The sequence below is a fragment of the Parus major genome, chromosome 1A (assembly GCF_001522545.3).
Source record: "Parus major isolate Abel chromosome 1A, Parus_major1.1, whole genome shotgun sequence".
In the NCBI taxonomy this organism is placed as follows: domain Eukaryota; kingdom Metazoa; phylum Chordata; class Aves; order Passeriformes; family Paridae; genus Parus; species Parus major.
In genome coordinates, this window is record NC_031773.1 from 53,034,308 (window position 1) to 53,054,347 (window position 20,040).

A 20,040-nucleotide genomic window follows, 5' to 3' on the forward strand; every position below is an offset into this window, starting at 1 on the left:
TAGGCCTGCTAGAGCCAGAGAGAGCAGCGGGGGGCCGTGGCAGCAGGAGCCATCTGGAACTGTCTATGGTTGGGCGTTGCCGCAGTGAGCAATAACATTTTCTTTTCTTTTACCCTCTGTCATTAGCATTGTTGCTGTTACTGTTTGTTTACTAATTTGACTGCTGCTTCCAGTAAATTGTTCTTACCCCAGCCCGTGATCTTTACCTTTTGTGCCTCAAATTCTCTACAATTCTCCTCTCTGGCCAGCTGCAAGGAACAACTGAGAGGTGCCTGTCTTGGGATGCTTTCAGTGGGAAGAATTAAGTTGGAGAGCACCATTTCTAAACCATGAAGCTTCACAGGTACAGGACTTTACATTTCTCATTGTTAGAAATAATGAGATTTCTGTTGACCCATTTCTCCAGCCTTTCAAGGTCTCTCTAAAAGGCAGCACAACCATTTAGTGTGTTAACCATTCTAATTGTGAATCATCCACAAACTTGCTACGTGTGCACTCTGCCCCTTTATCCATATCATAAGTGTCGACATTAAACAGTTTTAGCTCCACTATCCCAGTCTTGGAGCACACAAATCATGACTACCCTCCAGTAGAACTTTGTGCTGCTTCCCTTTGATGCCAGCAGTTCAGCCAGTCTTCAACCCACCTCACTATGACATCCAAACTTCACCAGTCTATGCAGATATTAGAGGAGAGATTATAGGAGTGTTGAAAGCCTTATAAAAGTCAAAATAAACAATATTAGCTGGGGTTTTTTTCATCATTCTTGAAAACAGGAGTGTCTTTGCTGTCTGCCAGTCCTTGAGAATTTTGTCCAGCTGCCATGACTTTTCAAAGACTTTTTTTTTTAAGAGCAGCCTTGCAATGACATTGGATGGTTACCTCAGCACTCTTAAATTATTATTTCCTCAGCTGGGTTACACCGCATTTAGAAAACACTATCAAAGCATTCCTGTAGGTAATTTATGTGTATATGTGGAAAACAAACCTTGAATTCTGTGACAGCTGTGTTTTCTGATTTATGTGGCACAGGTAAAGAATTTAAATCTACTTCAGGTGATTCTTGCACTAGCTATTCTGAGCTAAGCCAGTAATTACTTATTCTCCCTGTTCTTCCCAAGATGATAAGAGCATCACTTGAGTTTAAATAAACCATGAAACAAAAGCAGAAAAAAATTTATTTCACTAAATATGTGTCATTTATCTTAAACTGGCCACGGTGGGAAAGGATTATCCATGTAAACAGTCAATGAGAAGAGACTGACTTGGCTGCTTCAGGCTTAAAAAGGAAAGGAAATAATTGAATATCATGTTAGCAGGCTCACTTCTCCTACAAAAGGGTATACTTGGAAGGAATAGCTGCTCAAATCTGTGATGCTCATTATAATCTTGCTGGCCGTTACTGGAGATTTCTGTTTGGCATCAGAAAGATACACTTATACACTCTAAATTGTCTATAACAAGGTGTCAAATTCCAGCTAAGAGAATATATTTATTTTTTTTTTCACACAAACATATAAGAGTTAGCTATCTAATTTAGTACCTTATCCTTCATCATTAGCCTAATACATACATCTCAGAGGTATATATACTGTGAGCAAACCCAAATATATTTTTCTAAGATATTAACAGTAATATCTTCAGCACAACTGATTTCCAATTCTTGTATGTTTAGCCCATGTCACCATTTCACATATGCATTCATTTTCTGGCTGCTTCTGCAATTGGAGTTCAAAAACAACTAACCACTCTGGTGACACCAAAGAAACCAACCAATGATACTCACAGCCTTTTAGGGTAATACATGTTATTTACCCTGTTTTAATTCTGTTATTCCAGTAATCCAACACATTGTCCCACCACTAAGAAAATGGGCCTACTTTTGTTAGTTGCATCTGCATATAAATCAGCTTGGTCTGTAAATTTCGCCAGGCATACATTTTTTTTAGAATGTCTCAGATAGCTCTCAATAAAGACTCAGACACACCATCAAGCTGCTTGACAAATTATTGTACAACACATGATCTTTTTTTGCCAGTTCACTCTGCCAGAAACAACGGGAAATTGCTGTGACTTAGATCAGTCCAAAACGAAAACTAAAACTGAGAGTCATTTCTGCTCATGCTAGAGGCTAAGAAGACCCACTTAGATTTTCAGCAGTTCAGCTGACAGAAGACAGCATGCTAACACACCATACCTTGATTTTAAATCCAGCTTGGTAGCATAGTACTGACTACAGTGGACCTTCAGCTGTGCACTGAACATACAGGGCTTACATGTCTGTCTGCTTATTTTCAAGTCTTCTGGAATATTTTGTGGGGGAGAATATTTCATCCAAAGTCTTAAGCTAAAAGCCTGTACTTAACTAGTGACCTGGAATGTCTTCTGAAGCGCAGAAGACTGACAATATTAATCATATATATAGACACACGTATATGACTAGAAATGTACTGATGCCATTTGGGTTTTGCCTTTTTTTTCTATGCTCTCTGTATTTTTCACACATATATTTGTAACTCTGTCACCCACTGTATTAGTGGCTAGTTCTCCCAGTACTTTTCCATGGTCTTTCCCCAAGCTGAAAGACAAAACAAATTCCAGAGCTCCAAGCCCCAGGAGGTACAAGGCCCAGTGCTATCTTGGTTGTTCCTGGGAACCAAGGCTGAGAACAGCTCTTTGAGATACATTTTCATGGACAAGGCACAACTGGTGCTGAAGAGGGGGCTCCTGAGAAGGGGCTTGACCTGGGGGGGAATTGCACCACCACTTGTCCTCCTAACTGGGGCTTTTTATCAGCTATGTTGATTTCCTAAAACCTATAAATGTGTACTCACCCCTGGGGGGGAGCGGGATTTTGTGGACAGCTTTCCATAACTGCTCCTAAAGGCCTTCAAATAAAAATCATCTTTTATATTACCTCATTACTAAAATTATCTTGAGTTTCATTTCCAGATTAGGCAAAAGGGCAACGGTACAGTAGCTAATTATTCATTGGAGCTCCCCAAAACATTTACTATCTTTCTATAGGTTCCTTTTCCTCCAGATATTCAATGAAACCTTTGTGTCAACAAATTTTGACTTGACAGTGGGTTAATTGGTTGGGCTCAATGATCTTAAAGATCTTTTCCAACCTAAAAGATTCCACGGTTATTGAATTATGTTATCTCTGGGATCTTTCTGCATAATAGTATGTGCAAAGAGTTCCAATGCACAATGAAGCATATTCCATGCATGATCATGATTTTACTAGCACAATGTAAGCTAACAAATACATAAAAATGTATTGAAATGTTTTAGAGTGAGAAATTGTTATAAGTTTCAAGATCACTGTTTCCAGTTCAATTAATTTTGAATATGCTTTTATTAATTTGAGAGGATTCTAAAAGTATTAGAGTTCTTAAGTTCTGTTTGGCTAAAATTTCATGCAGTGGTAAGTTAAACCTTTTCAATGATCTCAGGATTAGCCTTAGCTTTCAAAGGTCGTACAAAAGAAAGTTCTATAGCCCTTTCATCTGAGATGTTATTTTCTTTAGGATTATGAGATAATGCATCTGGAACAACATTCATTCATCCAGGTTCGTGGTTTAGCTGAAAGTCAGTCCAAATTCCTGTAATTGCAAGTGACATCTGGCTAAACATGCACTTGGGTCAAGTTTAGACCTCAGCCACTATAAAGGGCCATGGTTAAGATAGCATTCTCAACCTGACACCTCCTGAACAGTGGAATACATGCTCAGTCCACACCAACATAACAAGTTAAAGCTACATCTTTTTATTTTTTCTGTTTCTTCTAGCTCAACATTTTCTTTCAACAGCCTTCCAGAGTTTTTTGTCAAAAGATTTTCTGGTGTTTGTATGGTGCTTCCTACAAGAACTTAGGCTGAAAAATGCTCAAAACCTAACTGTGGTGTACCTGATGTCTCCTAGCATATAAACCAGAATTTCAGTGTTAACAAGTAGGTCCAAAGGCAAGAAGCAAGTTACAAAATCTGAACAGGCAATTTGTGAAATGGAAAAAAAAATTAATTACTTTGAAGGTAAAACACATCGCAGAAAGTCTATAATTCAAAATCAAACAAAAATTCAGCGGTACTTTAACCAAGTTGTAACAAAATTAGGAAACTACTTATCTGCTTGTACTAGGTGTTTCAGATGAGGCTTAGTGACAGGACTTAGCTTCTTTGATTCTCATTACCTATTTTCTGTATGAATGCATACTGACCACCTCTCGTAATTATTTATCTTGGTTCTGAATGAGAGACTGAATTTCATCTCATAGTCCCTCCAGGTCTGGAACTGGTCAGTAGTCTTGCTTATATTTTTAAGGGTTCAGAGAGAAAAATTGTTCTTTCTGGATCAAAAACACTGATAAATATCTTCCTGCATCTTACATCACTACAGAACTGACAATCCCAGTCCTCCCAGCTATTTAGCAATAATGAATTTAACACTGTTCTGCTGAATAAAGGGGATGAGAAATGTAAAGTAGATGACCGTATCTGTCTAAAATGCATCTGTGCACAACACCAGACTTCCAGTGAATACCCATTCATGTTATATGGCAAAAGTTGTACCCATGTTATTCAATGACTGGACATCCCACACAGAAAAAAAATAAAAAAATAAAAAAAAATTATAAAAGATTGTTTAATTAGAAGCAAGGATTTTTTAAGAAAAGTCTCTTGTATATGTCATTCCACCTGAAGTTCATTATCCCAAATCCTCAGTATGGTAGAGTTAGTAAATAGCTGTGAAAAGGAGAATTAATGCTAAAGGATGCAGACAATCCAAGAAATTCAATTCTCTCTTTTGTCACTTTTTATTAATAAAAGTAAAGAATATCACATAACATAGGGCAATCACAAAACTTGTGATGCACTGAAAATTACATAGAAGGAGAAAAAAGGAAACTACAGGGCAAGGGAAAAGTGAGTCAAAAACCCACTCTAGGAAGAGTAGAAAAGAAAATTAGATATCTATTTTATTTAGGTTTTGGTGAGGGGGGGGCCTGTAACATCTGATTCTGCTTGACTTTGGACATAAGCTATTTCTCTACTTTTCTGCTTCTAAAAATCTGTTTTCTTTTGAACATATAGGTTTTTTTGTTTTTCTTGTAAGGAATAAAACTAGTAGCTCTCTACTGCTACTACTATTTTTAAGGTGGCCCCTCTTTCTTATTGTATTTACAGCTCCATCCTACTCCTCCCCAGGGCACTTTTTTAACTTCTTCCTTTTCCCTTTGGCTCCAAACTGAAAGTAACACCTACACTGTTGATGGCTTGGTCATGGTCTCATAATTACCTGCAGCTGTTTGTCAAGGAGGCTTTCTTTCTGGAATTATAACTTGTTTGTACATTTTTCAATTGGTCAGATGTGGAAAAGACTGTAATCTGAAATAACAGCAAAGTAATTCAGGTATTAACCAGATCATCTTCTGTTTGCAGGTAATTTCCACTTAGCATTCTCTTACTTTCTCAAAGGTAAGCCTCAAGTTCAACACTTTCTTTCATTAAGCATTTCCTAAAGGTTTTTCTGGGAGTTGGTCCAGCACCCATTTATAACAACTTTCAGTATATTAATATTTGGTAATACTGCAAATACAGTTTCACATGGAATAAAGGCTGCCCAGGCAGTGTCATTGAGAATCACAACTTTTTATTCCCCCCTAAACTTCCGCTGGAGTTCCCTGTATTGCTGGATGCAAACCAAAGAGGTTTGTGATGAAGCATTTCCAGAATTTTATCTAATAGTTTTTGGAGTGATCCAGTCTACCATATGGGACAAAAGTATAGAGTGATATGGGGTTGAATACTTTAAACTGAAGTGACACAGAAGTACAGAACTTGGGTGAGTTAAAACTCTTCCCAGTAAAAACCAGTAGTTTACACAGAGTTAAATACCAGCCGTCCAACATTAAGGCTATGAACACATTTTTCAGCTCAAATTCTCTATCTTTTCTTGTCAGTATGATTAAAGGCTCAGATTCAATATAACTGATGTCTAAAGAACTTTAATTTTCCTTTGATAAACTGACAAAACAGTAATTTCTTTAATCTTAATCCAAAGGGCACAATGTTACAATGGACTCCTTGTGAGTTTCACTGAAACATGTGAAAATCTTTTCTCATCTCCAGAGCCCTTTACTAGAAGCCACTACAATGCTCTGCCAGATACAAGGCTACAGGCAGTGCATTAGTCTGGAGCAATTAGCTCTCAACACCTGGTAGTTGTTTCTACAGTGGGAGAGAGGTATGTGTATCATTTCCCATAAAGGTGACAGTAAAATAATAATTGGTTCAGAATCAATCTAGGTGGAACAGATAGAACATGACAGTAAATAGGAGAGCCCAAGGCCCTGCACATTAAGGATGTGCTCTTCTAACTGGTATTGGGGGAGTGTGAGAGAGAGTAGAGGAAGTGTTTGGATTTTGGGTTCTACTGATTACACTGTTTTGCCTCCAAGTCCTGTTACAATTGTCTGGACAAACACACAGAGTGTCTCAAAATATTTTGTGCAGAGTAGGTCTACGCTGCATTATAAGGGAATTAGTGGATCTGAAGTCTATAGCAGAAGTGAAAAATAGAGTTTATAATGTGCCAGTGCCATAATGTAGAACCACCTTTTTAGCCCTGTTCTGTTTCTTCTCCATAAATGCATACATACTCCTGAAATGTTCATACCCACATTTTCCATGGATATGTACACGGCACATGCAAAATTTATCCCTGTTTTAATTTGTTGCCTCTTATATTTTGTGCATTGCTCCCTTTAAGAAGAAATATAATGTGACAGAAGTTGGGCTCAAAGGAATTCATCATGTCTGTACCATCACTGGAATGAAATGTCTCTTTCTCCTATCCCTTGTTCCCATTTTCATTCAAATTGGACGGAAGAAACAGTCCTAGCAGATTCAGCTTGTCAGCTATATTACTGGTAAAAATCTGTTTGGAAACCAGATTCCTCCACATGAAAATGTGTGTGTTAATTAGCCCCTTTTGTGTCAGCCTGTTACTGAGCCAAGTCTGAAGAGTCATTTGAGGGCACCGAATGTCTGTTCTGAAGAGAGGCTTACGCGATTGAGAGTGTCATGACCACTTGAAAAACTTTCTTCAAGGATGAGAACTTTTCTGTTGGCAACATGTTATCAGGAACATCTAGTCCAGCACCATCAAGGATTTTTTCTGTTTATTTTAAAAATATGCAGACACTACAACTCCCTTTGGTTCTAGTGATACAGGGAATTGAGGGCAGAAGAAAAAATGCTCAGAGGTTGATCTAATGAACTAAATGCAATTTATCAAGAATAAATGTCTGGACTTAAGTGCCACAAGTTTACCTATCCACTCCTGCTCCATCTGCAATGATTTTAAGCACGGACCAAAGCCAAGAAATACAGCTATGACTTATGAATTTCAGTCCCTATTAAGAAAACTGGCGAGGATAAACTGAGGGGTGTTGGTCAACTTATTACCAGCAGAAGGAGTAAAGTGCAAGGGCATCTGAATGATTAGTACTTACATACATTCTCTTTTTGGCTTTTGTGGCAAATAAGGACCAATGTGTTCCAAACCCTCCTGATTTCACTGGCTGATACAGGGTCCCAATCCTCCAGACTGAACTGGAGTGAACAAGGCAAAATGAACCAATTTCCTAACAAACCCAGCAAGTTTCTTCATTCCCTTCCCCCACACTGAGTCCATGTACTCACTTTATCTTTCCCACAACTCTTGTCTCAAAGAAGCACAAGGGTTATTTTTCCTCATAACCACCCTAAACTGCATTTCTGAGAGGACACTACTTCCTTCCATTCTCAGCAATTTCAGAGGCTGCCAGAGGCTGCCCCTCTTCCCAGAAGTCACTCACAAAGTCAACAAGCAGTTTACCCTCTAACTGTTTTGATGTTGGCCTGCCTTCCAGCAATTCTCAGTTGGCACATAGTCTCCTGCAGACTATAATCAGCTTGGCACATGTTAAAACACCCATGCCAGGGCTATGGCCAGAACGAGTCAAGTCAACTGCTGTGTTGCAGTTACAGTTTGCCTTGTTACAGTTTCAGCAACACACTCAAGACCAGACTCCCTGACTGCCCACATTGTCTAGCACTTCACATCTCCTTTATGTGAAACTGAGAGCATTGCAGTTTTAATGTCAAGAAATAAACCTTTAGAGAATTTTCCTCCAGCATGCTCTGAATTCCTTGCACAGCTTAGATGATCTGCATTCCTGCCAGCCCACCCCAGTATTCCAAAACATCACGCCTGACACAGCACAGCCCACCCTGCCCCCGTCTCATATCAGACTGCTTAACCCCTGTAGCTCTACGTAAGGTATGTCCTTTCCAAAACCCTGCTGAACAGACCAAATCCACTGGCAGGCACTTTTTTTTCCTTTGGAGAGAAGGTGTTACCATGATATCTGGGACAAGCAAGAGGAAGTGGAGTACCTCATTCCCTGGGAGGGGAAATTCAGCGACTCAGGGATCAGATAAAGGTTTACAGTCATGAGGATGTAGCTAAAGGCAGTGGAACATCTCTCCTGTCTACATGACCACTGTTCCCTACACAGGACATTCTGTTCACAGTCATATACAGAAAATAGAAGATAAATATCTGTGATAACAGATGTTTTTTAATGAACACTCAGTGGAGAGTTCACCATTCTGTGTGACAGAGAAGGCTGGTGGCACTCACTCTTTGCCCATTGTTCTTTCACAAACTCATAATACTCTTAGGGGATGATTTTTTTTATTAAATACTTTGGAAAAAAATCCCAACCTTGTCACTTCATGAGTGGTATTTCAATTTTCTGGTTTTCCCTAAACTGCAAAATTCACTAACGCTATTAAAAACATCAAAATAAGGCAGCCCATCAAGGGCATAAACATGTTATAGTGCTTCTAAAAAAAGTCAGTGCTTGATCTGACTGTGATGAATATGGGTAGCCTTTTTATATAGATTCTGTCTGTACTGGCAAAAATAATTTTATGCCTTTTGGGGAAGAGTGTTTGTATTTAACAATTGAGAGAAAAAAGGCCTGTCTCTTAGATTTTACTATATTTTACAACTCTTTTTCCATGTAAGGCTAATAAAATCATCTTAAATTGCAAAACAGAAGTGAAACCGTGAAACAGAAGTGACTTTTACACTTGGCCAAAGAGAAAATGGTTTTGCTGTTTGCAAAGAGACTATTACTTTGGCCTAGTGCCCAATATATGTTGATACAGATGGTATATTTCCCTTACCTTGCAAGAGCTGTATCCACCAAGGTCAAGGTCTTCCCTGTATTTGTATAAACAGTGATAATCCATACTCTCCCCACAGGCTTTTTGAAGAGCTCTATAGTCCTGAGTGATCCTGATAGCACTCTCCTCACTGCCAGTCCACCTGCTTCAGAGGCAAAGCCTCTGTGCTTTGGCTAAATTGGAGGAAATCTCAGCAGATATGTGGCACCTGTTCTGTGTAGCTAAATTCCTTGTAGTCACCTCACTGGGCAGAACCAGGGATACTGACAAAGCAGGCCCAGATGACTAGTGCCAGGGCAGAACAATACTGCTTTCCTTCTGGGCAGCAGGGTCAGCTCCCTCCTTGGAGCCTCCTGCTTCCTTCCTCCCTCCTCTTCAGTGCCATGACCAGGAACACACAGTCACAGAAGGGCAATGCTGAAGGGCAGCATGAGAAGGCTCATCTGGGAAAAGCAGTGTGATGGGTCACAGAGGGTTCTTGGTACAGAGCAAAGAAAGGAGGAAGTATCCCTACAAGAGGTGACCGTATGCCAAGGCCATCCTGTGAACAGGAATGGCACAGCTGAATGTGGTCACCTCATGTGGTCACACATTCAGCGGGGCCTTGTGAATGCCCTCTGCCCGAGGTATCTTTATTGGGGAGATCCTCTGGATCAATGCAGAGAACTACACAACTGTAGAAATCTAGAACCCATAATGAACTTCCTTCCTTTCTTTGTCCTAGAGCAGGAGAGTTTCTGGGCAATCAAACCTACCCCTGTTTTATGCAGAAATGAAATTCCTAGAACGTATTTCTTGCAATCTACTATAATGACTATAGGTATTTTCCAGCTACTACTGCAGCACAGACTTACATGCATAACATCTCCCCACCTCCAAAATTCCAGATTCTTTCCTGAAGATACATTCCTTAAGATAAATGTTTATTTAACATTAGTAACAAGCCTGGACGTGTCTATTATAAGTCTAGTAAAATGTACCCTTCTTATTGATGAGACATTAAAATGTCAAGTTTATCCTGGATAACCCTTTGAAACGTAAGCAACTAATAAATAAATGCTTCTTTTTTTGTTAATATAGGTCACCTAATATTACAGTTTATCAAATGTCAGTCATTTATTGGTATGCTTGAATCTGTGTGTGGTTTGCTTTCTTTTTTCTCTTTTGATACTTCTGGTATTAGCTCAATTTCAGAGTTCCTACAAATTTACTGTAAAAGATCTGTTTGACAATGAGAGAAGAAGTTGCCAGCCATGCCAATTATAGTGATTTTGTGGTGTGGGACTTTAGGCCACTGGGAACTAAAAATCCATGCCAGAAAAAAAAAACAACAAAAACCTTTTCTAGGCATTTATGTTTCTTTCACAATTGTATTCACATATCCTATTCAAGCTATGGCTCAGTAGTATGTTATCTAAAGAAGGAGATTAGATTCACATTAGGACTTTTTTGACTACTTGATATTAAGCAGGGATATAGAAGAAATTTATTTTATTTTGCCTAGAAAAGTAACATCTGGAACAAATAGAGTCTTTAACTGATTATCATTAACACAATTGTGTTGTGCTCTGAAAAAGCTATTAAAAAGTGTTAACATGGTTACATCATGAACTTCAGCTGGTTCTTATAACACACAATCAACTCATGCCAGACGTGTACACATATGCATATTTAAAATACAGTACTGTAAGACAAGATTCTGAGAACATTTTCATTAATATTAGGATTCCTTACAAGTTCAAGCAGTTGTTTTGAGGACAGAGTTCATTACCCATATAACACTGAACAGTATTTAAGCTCACATGTAAACTTGTTAACAGTTGCAGTAAGGAAGCCAGCAACCACTTTAAATGAAGAGGAAATATTTTTTTTTTCTTTTTGTCAAACCATTCTGTCTCACCTGTTATTCAAACAATGCCTTTTAAAAAGAGGCACACATGACAAAAAAAATCAAATACAGACTTCATCAGACTTAATTATGTTAAAATATGACCCTGTATAAAGCCCAAGTGGAACATGACAGCTCTTTTTTTTCACTATGCACAGCTTGATGTACTAGTACAAGGTAAGGAAGGAAAATAAAAAACAGCCATCTGCAACTACAAGGATGATATGGTGGGCCTAATACCTGTCATTAACCCCTGCTTTTGGCATAAGTGTATGCCTTCACACCTTTAAGAAGAATAAAATTTTTAGTTAAGCCATTTGTTTTTAGGAGACAAACCTCTTTGAGAGAACTTCCCAGCTATATCACGAGAACACCCTGATTAATTTGTCACGTACAGTAGTGAGATAGCCAAAGGCCATGTGCTTGCTGAGCTATGAAAGCATTCCATGTGTTTGGAATGAAGACTGCTCTTCATTCTCAGCTCACCTGACAGCCTAGAAAACCCAGCAGTGGTTACCAAATACAAGTAATTAGTACACAATGCATCTGGATCACACTGGATTTTTTGATGTGCAAGGTCATGAAATGGTTGTCTCTGGGAAAACTGAGACACATAAAAATTATAGGAGGCTGTTTCTCAGGCAATCTTTAGTCAGTGAGTTTCCTGTGACTACATCAGGACAGTGAAACTGAGAAGGACTTCTGAGCTCCCCAGCTGAGATGTGCATTTTGAGAGCCTCAAGTCAAGACCTGAGCACGTTGTGAGACCTTCTCTGCTGTGATTTTCTAAAAGGGCTGGTGCCTGGGTTTTCTGGCCAGTGAAGTGTAGGCACAGCCCCCAAACCCAGCATTGCTTCCAAGTATGGCACTGAACAAAATACAGGATGCTTTTCTAGTCTCTTGATATTACATGCCACGTGTACCCACAGAGAAGCAATAATAATTTTACTAAATAGGAATGAAATACCCTTTTTGTGGCAAGAGGAGTAAACTGTAAAGAAAAAGAGTGAGTTCCATGCTCAAAGCCCTAGAAATTATATGCTTGCTATTCAGAAGGATGTTTGTGCAAGCCTGACAAGTGGTCTTGGAGTTGCCAAATATGTCCTCCCTCAGGTAGCCTGGAGTCCATACTTTTTATCCTATTACCCAGCTACAGAGTAGCTCCCCAAAAACATTCAATTTTCATTCAGGAAAGAAGCTGAATGCACAGTGGAGGCTAATGAAAGGGTTCAGGTGCAACTGTATCTTATTCTTATCATAGCCTACACTTGACTTTTCAACCATAAAATCCCATTACTTAGTTTAGAGTGAAAGGGATGTTATTTTTACACAGTAGCAGTGTTATAGATTCTTATGATGGAAGAAATACTGGCAAAATAGACAAATGTTTTTCCAGTAGTGAAGTGAGCAGTAAGTTTACATGTATTGCAATATGACTAGAATCATATAGAGCTGCCACAACAAAAAGTAGACAGAAAAGCACCTAGTATACTCTTTGTTCCCCTGTAAATAATGTTGCAGGAATAAGAGCAGAAGAAAATTATAAAAAATATCAGTAAATATTAGAATAAAAGAAACAAACTTAATGCACTTATCAGAATAATCTTCTGTAAAGAGTATCAAAGACATTTCTAGAATTTTAATGAAAGAGCTGATTCCAATCCAATATGTTCCAGTCTTGCTAGAGTCCACGGTTCAATTATTGGTACTGAATTTCAGGGCTTCTTCTACTAGATAAAAATATTAAAAGCATACATGACACAAAGCTTCAAACAAAACTCAGTGTGCCTGTTAAAATTTGCTGGAGTTTTGACAGGTTAATTCTGTACCTGCAGTCTTTATGCCAGCTTAGATAACAATTGCCTTCACCCCTATAATGTGATGAAGAATGAAATACCATGTCTCCTTCTGCAACCAGCACAAAACCACATCAGCGCTGGATTCTGCTCTGCTTTATTAGCTGAAATGTGATCTTGTGTTCACAGCTGATCTGGCTTAGACTTGTGATTCTGAATGACCTTGTCCCATACATGTAGATCCACTACAGTGACTATAGGCACATAAAAAAAGGTCTGTTAAAATATGAATCATTCACCAAAAGGCAGAGAAGTATTAAAAAAAAATGACAAATAAATGCAAGAATTGCAAAATACAGGTAGATACTGTGCTTGCATGTACATTTTCTTTTATGTCAAAAGGAAAAAGAATGGAAATAGAAATTTATAAAGAATGAGAAGCCTTCAAAATCAAATACTAAGTGAAGATTTTTCCTCCACTGATAAAATCTGCTACACAGCCTTCTAGGCTTTTCAAATTTCAGAGTGTTTTGAAACATTGATGATGCGTGATGATCTCAAAACTGCATCAGTATTCAGTTCTTTACCATAATGTTGATGCTTTTGCCCATTAAAAAAAAAAATCTCAAAATGTAACATTTTTTTAAAGAAGCAATAATAATCTTAGATGTAGCAAATACCCTATGTAACAAAAAAAAAAAAAAAAAGGCAAGAAAAATACAGATTTAGGAAACTGAAACACGAGACTTGTAATGAAGACATAGCAACAGGAGAGTCCTGTTTAAATGGATAACACAGAATTGGAAGTAAATGTACTCTCTTTTTCTTAATCTTTTGTGTGAAAAGCTAAAATTCCAAACAATGAAAGAAAATAGCTCAAGGTTTATTTCTCTTCATCATTTCAACTTCTAGACCATGATACTCCTCACAGGACTTGCCCCTCTTTAACAAAGTTATAACATGTTTTCTTACTTCTTTCTTTTTTTGCATCATACTCATGATTTTTTACTTTGTTTGGGTTTTTTTTGAATCTAAAATCCTGCATCACACTGAAGGAAAAGAGGTTGAACTATCACAGAAAGCATGCATAGGATCAAAAATGATCATACCAATCTTAAAGTGTGATTACCACCTATTAGCACCAAAAGTTAGCACTGCAAGTGATTATTACCACTGAAAAGCACCCCAGCCAGTAACCTTGCCAGAAAGGTATTTTTTTTCCTGCACAGGGGCATGGTTCAACTCACAGGCAAGTTCAGAGACTGGAAAAAATGTATTGCTCATGAGTGTGTTTGTAGAATCAGGACCTTATTCTATAAACCAGTCATGTGTCCATATTTAGATAAAGGATTAGTTAATAAATTGTTCCCTTACATCCTAAGTAATACATAAGTTAGGCACTGGTGTCTGCCACTTCATGGGATGCAGTTCCCTGTCCAGTTACATTTCACTGTCTTTAGAGATGTCACTCCTCTCTTACTCAAGTTTAAATAACAGCCTTGCTTTTATAACCAGCATAGCAATGAAGCATAAACTTTTATCATACTTTTATCATATTGACTATACTTGTATCATACAACAATCATTCCAGAAAAACTTTTGTGAAGTAGGTCTTTGACAAGAACACTTGTGAATGGTGTAAGAGAAAAAAAATAAGAATATAAGTAAAAGGAAGCATCTGTTGGGAATTCTTCCAGCTGTGCTTAACACATTTGGAAGATGACAGAGACATAACATGTGCAAGGTTAGCACAGTAGCTTGTCACTTCCTATAAACAGACAGAGGTGTTCTTTCAGCCATGATAACGTTTTCCAAAAAATACATAATATGGCTTGCTCTGCTTCCCTTCTGTGATTCTCAAAGAACCTAAAGTAACTATTATTCCTATCTCACAGGAAAACATGGAACTGGTTGGAGAAATTACTCCAGTGGCTCAAGTCATTCAAAGGCAGAAATTGTAATAAAAGCCAAGTTCAGTGTAATCATATTTAAGATATGTTAGAGATCAAAGGTGCATTTTGTTTGTTTTAATTCATTTATACATACTGGATACCCTGAAACCCAGAACCACAGGTTTGCAAAATCGGTCTCAATGGCCTAAGTTTCCATCACCTTTCAGAAAACCTAATACCACAGGCAAATACAAAATAACATCAAAGTAAAGCAGATAAAAACAAAGGGTGTAAAATACATCAAGGTTACTAAGCAGATATTGCTCAGAACCACAAAATCCATGCATGGGTTAAGATCATTCTGCTGCAGTTCAACGTGCTTCATATATTAAGATGAAAATAGGGAAAGGAAATCAGAATTGGTCATTTGATCAGACAATTCTGTTACAGAGAAGCACCATGAATCAGAGTCAATATTGCTTTTGTTTGGAGCAACTTTGCCATTCTGTGGGTTCTTTTTAGTACTTAAATTATTCAGCAGCTTTTGATGAAAGCACAGTTGACCAAAATCTAAGAATCAGAATTAGATGAAGTAGTTTATGGGTTTGGGTTAATTTTTTTTCCATTAGCTTTTAATGTTTTGTTCAAAATTAACCTCTGTATCAATAAGCCAAACTAGAGGTGACTGATTTATCTGTAACTTCTATTTGAAGAAAATAAACAGAAAAAATTCAGTGACAGACTCAATATTTGACCATGCAGAACATATGGGCTTCAGTCCACAAAAAACTGAATAAATTTAATGGGATAAGCCCCTCCTGAGTAGTAAATCATGAGAGTGAACAGAAATGAACCCAGAAGAAATAGTCCTTAAACATACAATAAGAACCAGATTAATTGTAAATTAAATAAATTTGAAATGGTCAAAGCAGATGTTCTTTTTTATTTAGAGACATCTTATTTCATCTCCAAATAGAGTTTGTTTTTAAGTAAAATAAGGAGTAGTTTCTGAAGTGTCTAACTCATGCAAGTCCTCTTCAGGCCAAGATAAAATAGATAGGCATTTTTGCCACTTTCTTAATGCTGTTTGCTTTGTATGGACATACACAACCTGCTCATAGTAAAATTTACAGTATTCAGTTCTTTTGACAGTTTTTCCTAAGTCAGCAAATAAAATTAAAAGAAAAAGATCACACATAGGCATTGGCATTCATGAGTCTAACTTACAGAAAAAACAAAATACCATTAAACATATGTGATAGACCCTATTTCATAAAAATCCATGGGCACAGATTTAGCCTTGATGCTAATGATGACTCAGGAAAAAACTTAATATGTCTCTACGTTTCATCTAAATGTGGAAGAAACAGTCTAGGAAATTAAGGGAGTATCAAAGGTTATTCACTTTTCTTTCTGGGACAGAGGCACTTAAATGTCTCATAGAAATCAGCCTCCATACACATTCATATGTTAACAGTTGCCCATCCAAATTCCCACATTTTACCTTCTTTCTATGCTTGCAAGGATACAGCTTATGCAGTCATATCTCCTAAATCTCTTTCTTTTGTAATTCTTACTTTTTGCTGCTTTCAGGAATAAGAAACTAAGCAACTTTTTTGAGCAAAGATGACCTATTCAGGACTTAATATTGGGAAAGTGAGAGCAAGACTGCAAACAGCTAAAACTGGGAATTTCCAGTTTAATGGAAAATGCTGGTATTTTGATTATTTTGAATCAGGACACACTATTTCAAAATTTCCCACAAAGCAGAAATTAAAAAAAAACCCCAAAAACTAAAAAAATGCTTTCAAAAATGTTGAAACACATTTTGTTTGAGCTTTTTAGTTCTATTTATTTAATAATAATTTTAATATTTTGTATTTTTGTTTTGCAGTCATAGCTATAGCTCATCTCATGCCACTTAATTAATGTGAACAATTATACCCAATAGTTGATGTATATTTCTTTTGAGTGGGGAAATAAGATCAATATTTGGCTTTGTATTACTCTCAGCACGTTTGTTTCAAAAACCAAGGAAAACCCCATGTTAATATTCAAAATACTAATATCAAGATATTCAAAACAGTAGCTACTGTAATTAGTGCTATACATTAAATTTTTGAAGTAATTTTATCTTATTCATCAGAGTATTTTCACCATACACCATCACAGTTGTTACTACCATCAGTTTTTTCTACCACTGCTACCTATAAACTGTAATTCTGGACTTTCTAACCCATTCAACCTGCTCTTGAAACACTCATATTTTTCTTGATCAGCAAATACAAAGGATTTCAACTTCTGTGATTCTCTCTCAAACTTAATCATGAAGCTTGCACTCTCCCTGTTTTGCCCAAATGAAACTGTTTTCCATGGCACTGCCCTCTCCTTGGTGTCTCTTCAATACTGACAAAGTAAGGACAGCTCAGACTGCATGCCTTCATCCTTCCCATCAAATTTGTTATTTATGTAAAAATAATTTATTTACTTGCATTTCATCTAGTGATGATACTGCTTAGGTCACCATTACAAAAGGTGTTTGAGGCTTTTTATTAAAAAACAGTTCTTTAGCTCAAATCAATTAGCAAAATGATTTTTTTTCTTGACTTCCCAACTATTGATTTGATGAAATGAATGTTCCACCTTATACTTGACTAATCACTAACTTCTGAACACAGAATTCCATATTAATAAAATGCTCCCCTTCATCTCTTCCTCTAAAGAAAAACTTGTCTCTGCTATTTTATATAAATAAGAACAGCTTTTTGCCACGGTGTTTATTGCCCTCCTCCATCCTCTCCTAAACCATGCTCTCTGCCCCATCACCCTCTGAGTGATATCTGTTATAGTGGTGATATCTATTACAGTGCTTCTATCTACTTGAGTGGTTCTATCTTGGCTTTCCATTGGAAAACTTGTAATGGTGTAAAATAATAAAATAAAAAAAAACAGTGTAAAAACCTGAACAACCGCTACAAATTGCTTTTTGTTTGAGTGAGCTAACAGAGAAGAATTCAAGACAAAGGCACACTGGTTCAGGTGTTTTCAGGCACTGTGGCAATGTTTCTGCCTTTTAAGAAAGGATTTAAGTAGGGACAATATATTAATTAGGTGTTTTCAGGCACTGTGGCAATGTTTCTACCTTTTAAGAAAGTATTTAAGTAGGGACAATATATTAATTAAGATAATTGCATTTTTTTTTTTTATTTGCTATCTTCTATAACACAGACTTGTCCCTGGAAAAGCTGACACACGAGTTCTATAGCATTAGAGCATGTTGGTGAAATCACTGGAGTAATAAGGTACAAAAGACGAGGATCAGGACACCTAAATTCCTAAATACCTGATTCCATCTCTCACACATTTCATATATCTTTGTGGCCACTATGAAGCCACAGGTTACACTTAAGAAGCCAAACAATGATGTATATGCTATTGCCTTCTAAAGTAGAACAGCTACACACATTCCAATTATTAAACTTTTCTGATCCAAACAACTATTGTAAATACTTTGAAAGCTCTCATAAACTCTGTAGTGTACAGGTGCATTTTATTTAAAGGAATGTGTACAACTGCATAAGCCTGCAGTCATACAGCACTTTATTTTAAGTGGTTTTAAAAGTTATTATATTTAACAAGGGAGAAATGAACCAACCTCCAATAGTTAACTGACTGCTGTACTGACTAGAATATTATCACCAGCATAGAAGCTGTATTTTAGGAAAGCAGTGATCCCCAGATCAATATGACCTAAGGGATTTTTAATTTTCTGTTAAAAAAAATGGAATAACTTCTTAGTGAAGAAAAGCACTGCACTAAGTCTAAAAATCCCTAATGGAAAACTTTCTTGAATCTCTTCTGTTTTCTTGCCTTTTCACAGTACTACTTTAAAACAAGAACCAAAAGGAAGAAGTGCAGCAGAACCTTAGGCTGGTCAGGTGCGTTGAGGAAAGGTGTTGAGAATGGCTCTGTGGAAAGAACCAGAATCACCAGTTGTTTGGAGACACTGTGATTCTCTGATTTCCCTGACAGCCCAAAACTGAATCTTCCACTGCATGCTGCTCTCATGACCAAGAGAGACAGGTGACACCAAGGAGAAAGCAAGCAGTGAGGAGTAAGAAGGGTGTTTGAAGCCCAGGCAGCAGGGAGGTTATGAAGGAGTGTATCCCTTCTCTTATTTAGGAATAAAAAGGCAGAAGTGTGTGCACCTATCTGTTTGCTGGAAAAGCAAAATATTATCAGAGCTTTCTAATTTGTCTTCCCACATTCTTCTCTAAGGCTAGTGGAATAAGTGATACATGCCCTACAAGTTGCAGCAGGCTTCACCAAAGTATGTGCAGAATGGTGCCACCACTCAGTGACCTCTGAAATGCAGAGGGGAGAATAAAATAGATCAGAACATTAAAATACAGCACCTGTGATGCAAATGTGTATCAGAACACTTGAAACACTAGTTTTATCTGAACTAAGCAAACTTGCCTCAAAACCCTCTGTGCTTCTGCCATTATGGTACATTAGAAGAAATCCCTTCCAAAGATTAATCAGCTTAGCTAACCAAACACTGTTTAAAACAGTACAGAGCAGAGTATTAGCCATTCACAGAGGATACAAATAAGTAAATGTGTCCTTTCTGCCTGGCAAGCACCCTATAGTTCAAGGTGGATCTGAAAATTGAGAGCAGATCTGGGCCAACATGATCTCAATTGTTATTTTCAATAATAAAGTACAGCTAGCACCTCAGCATGCAACCCTCACTTAGTGGAAGCGGACAGGGACAAAATGCAATGTTCTGAAACAGCTTTTATGGAAATCATGCACTGCTTGTGACATGTGTTTGGTCTCTGGAGCTGCAGCCTTGTTTAATCCTCTACTTTTAAATACCATCTTCCAAACCCAAAGGGTAACAAGTATAAACTGAGTCTATAAAACAACATCACAACTTTATTCTCAATAGCTAAGTATTGAAATGCAAGCATACATTATAAATAGAAAAACAGCTGGCTTGGAGCACATTGCAAGCCACTAACACAGTTGAGGGATTTGAATGACATCATAACCCGTGAGAGCATGTTGCTGGCCAGCTGGTGTTATTTATAATATACTCATAATTGAGGAAAAATAAAAAGGCAGAAGTTAGGTATTGCAGAACTAATAAAGTTAAATTCTCTCTTTCCCAGTGTCATCTAAATTGTTATCAAGAGAAATTTGAAGATTAGTACTAA

At 37.4% G+C, this 20,040-nt stretch overlaps 1 long non-coding RNA gene across 3 annotated transcripts in view; it reads right to left on the minus strand.

Annotated features, from left to right (window-relative positions):
- The window catches only part of LOC107204611, an 86,214-nt gene that overhangs the window by 41,590 nt on the left and 24,584 nt on the right, over positions 1 to 20,040 (minus strand). The window lies entirely within an intron of this gene.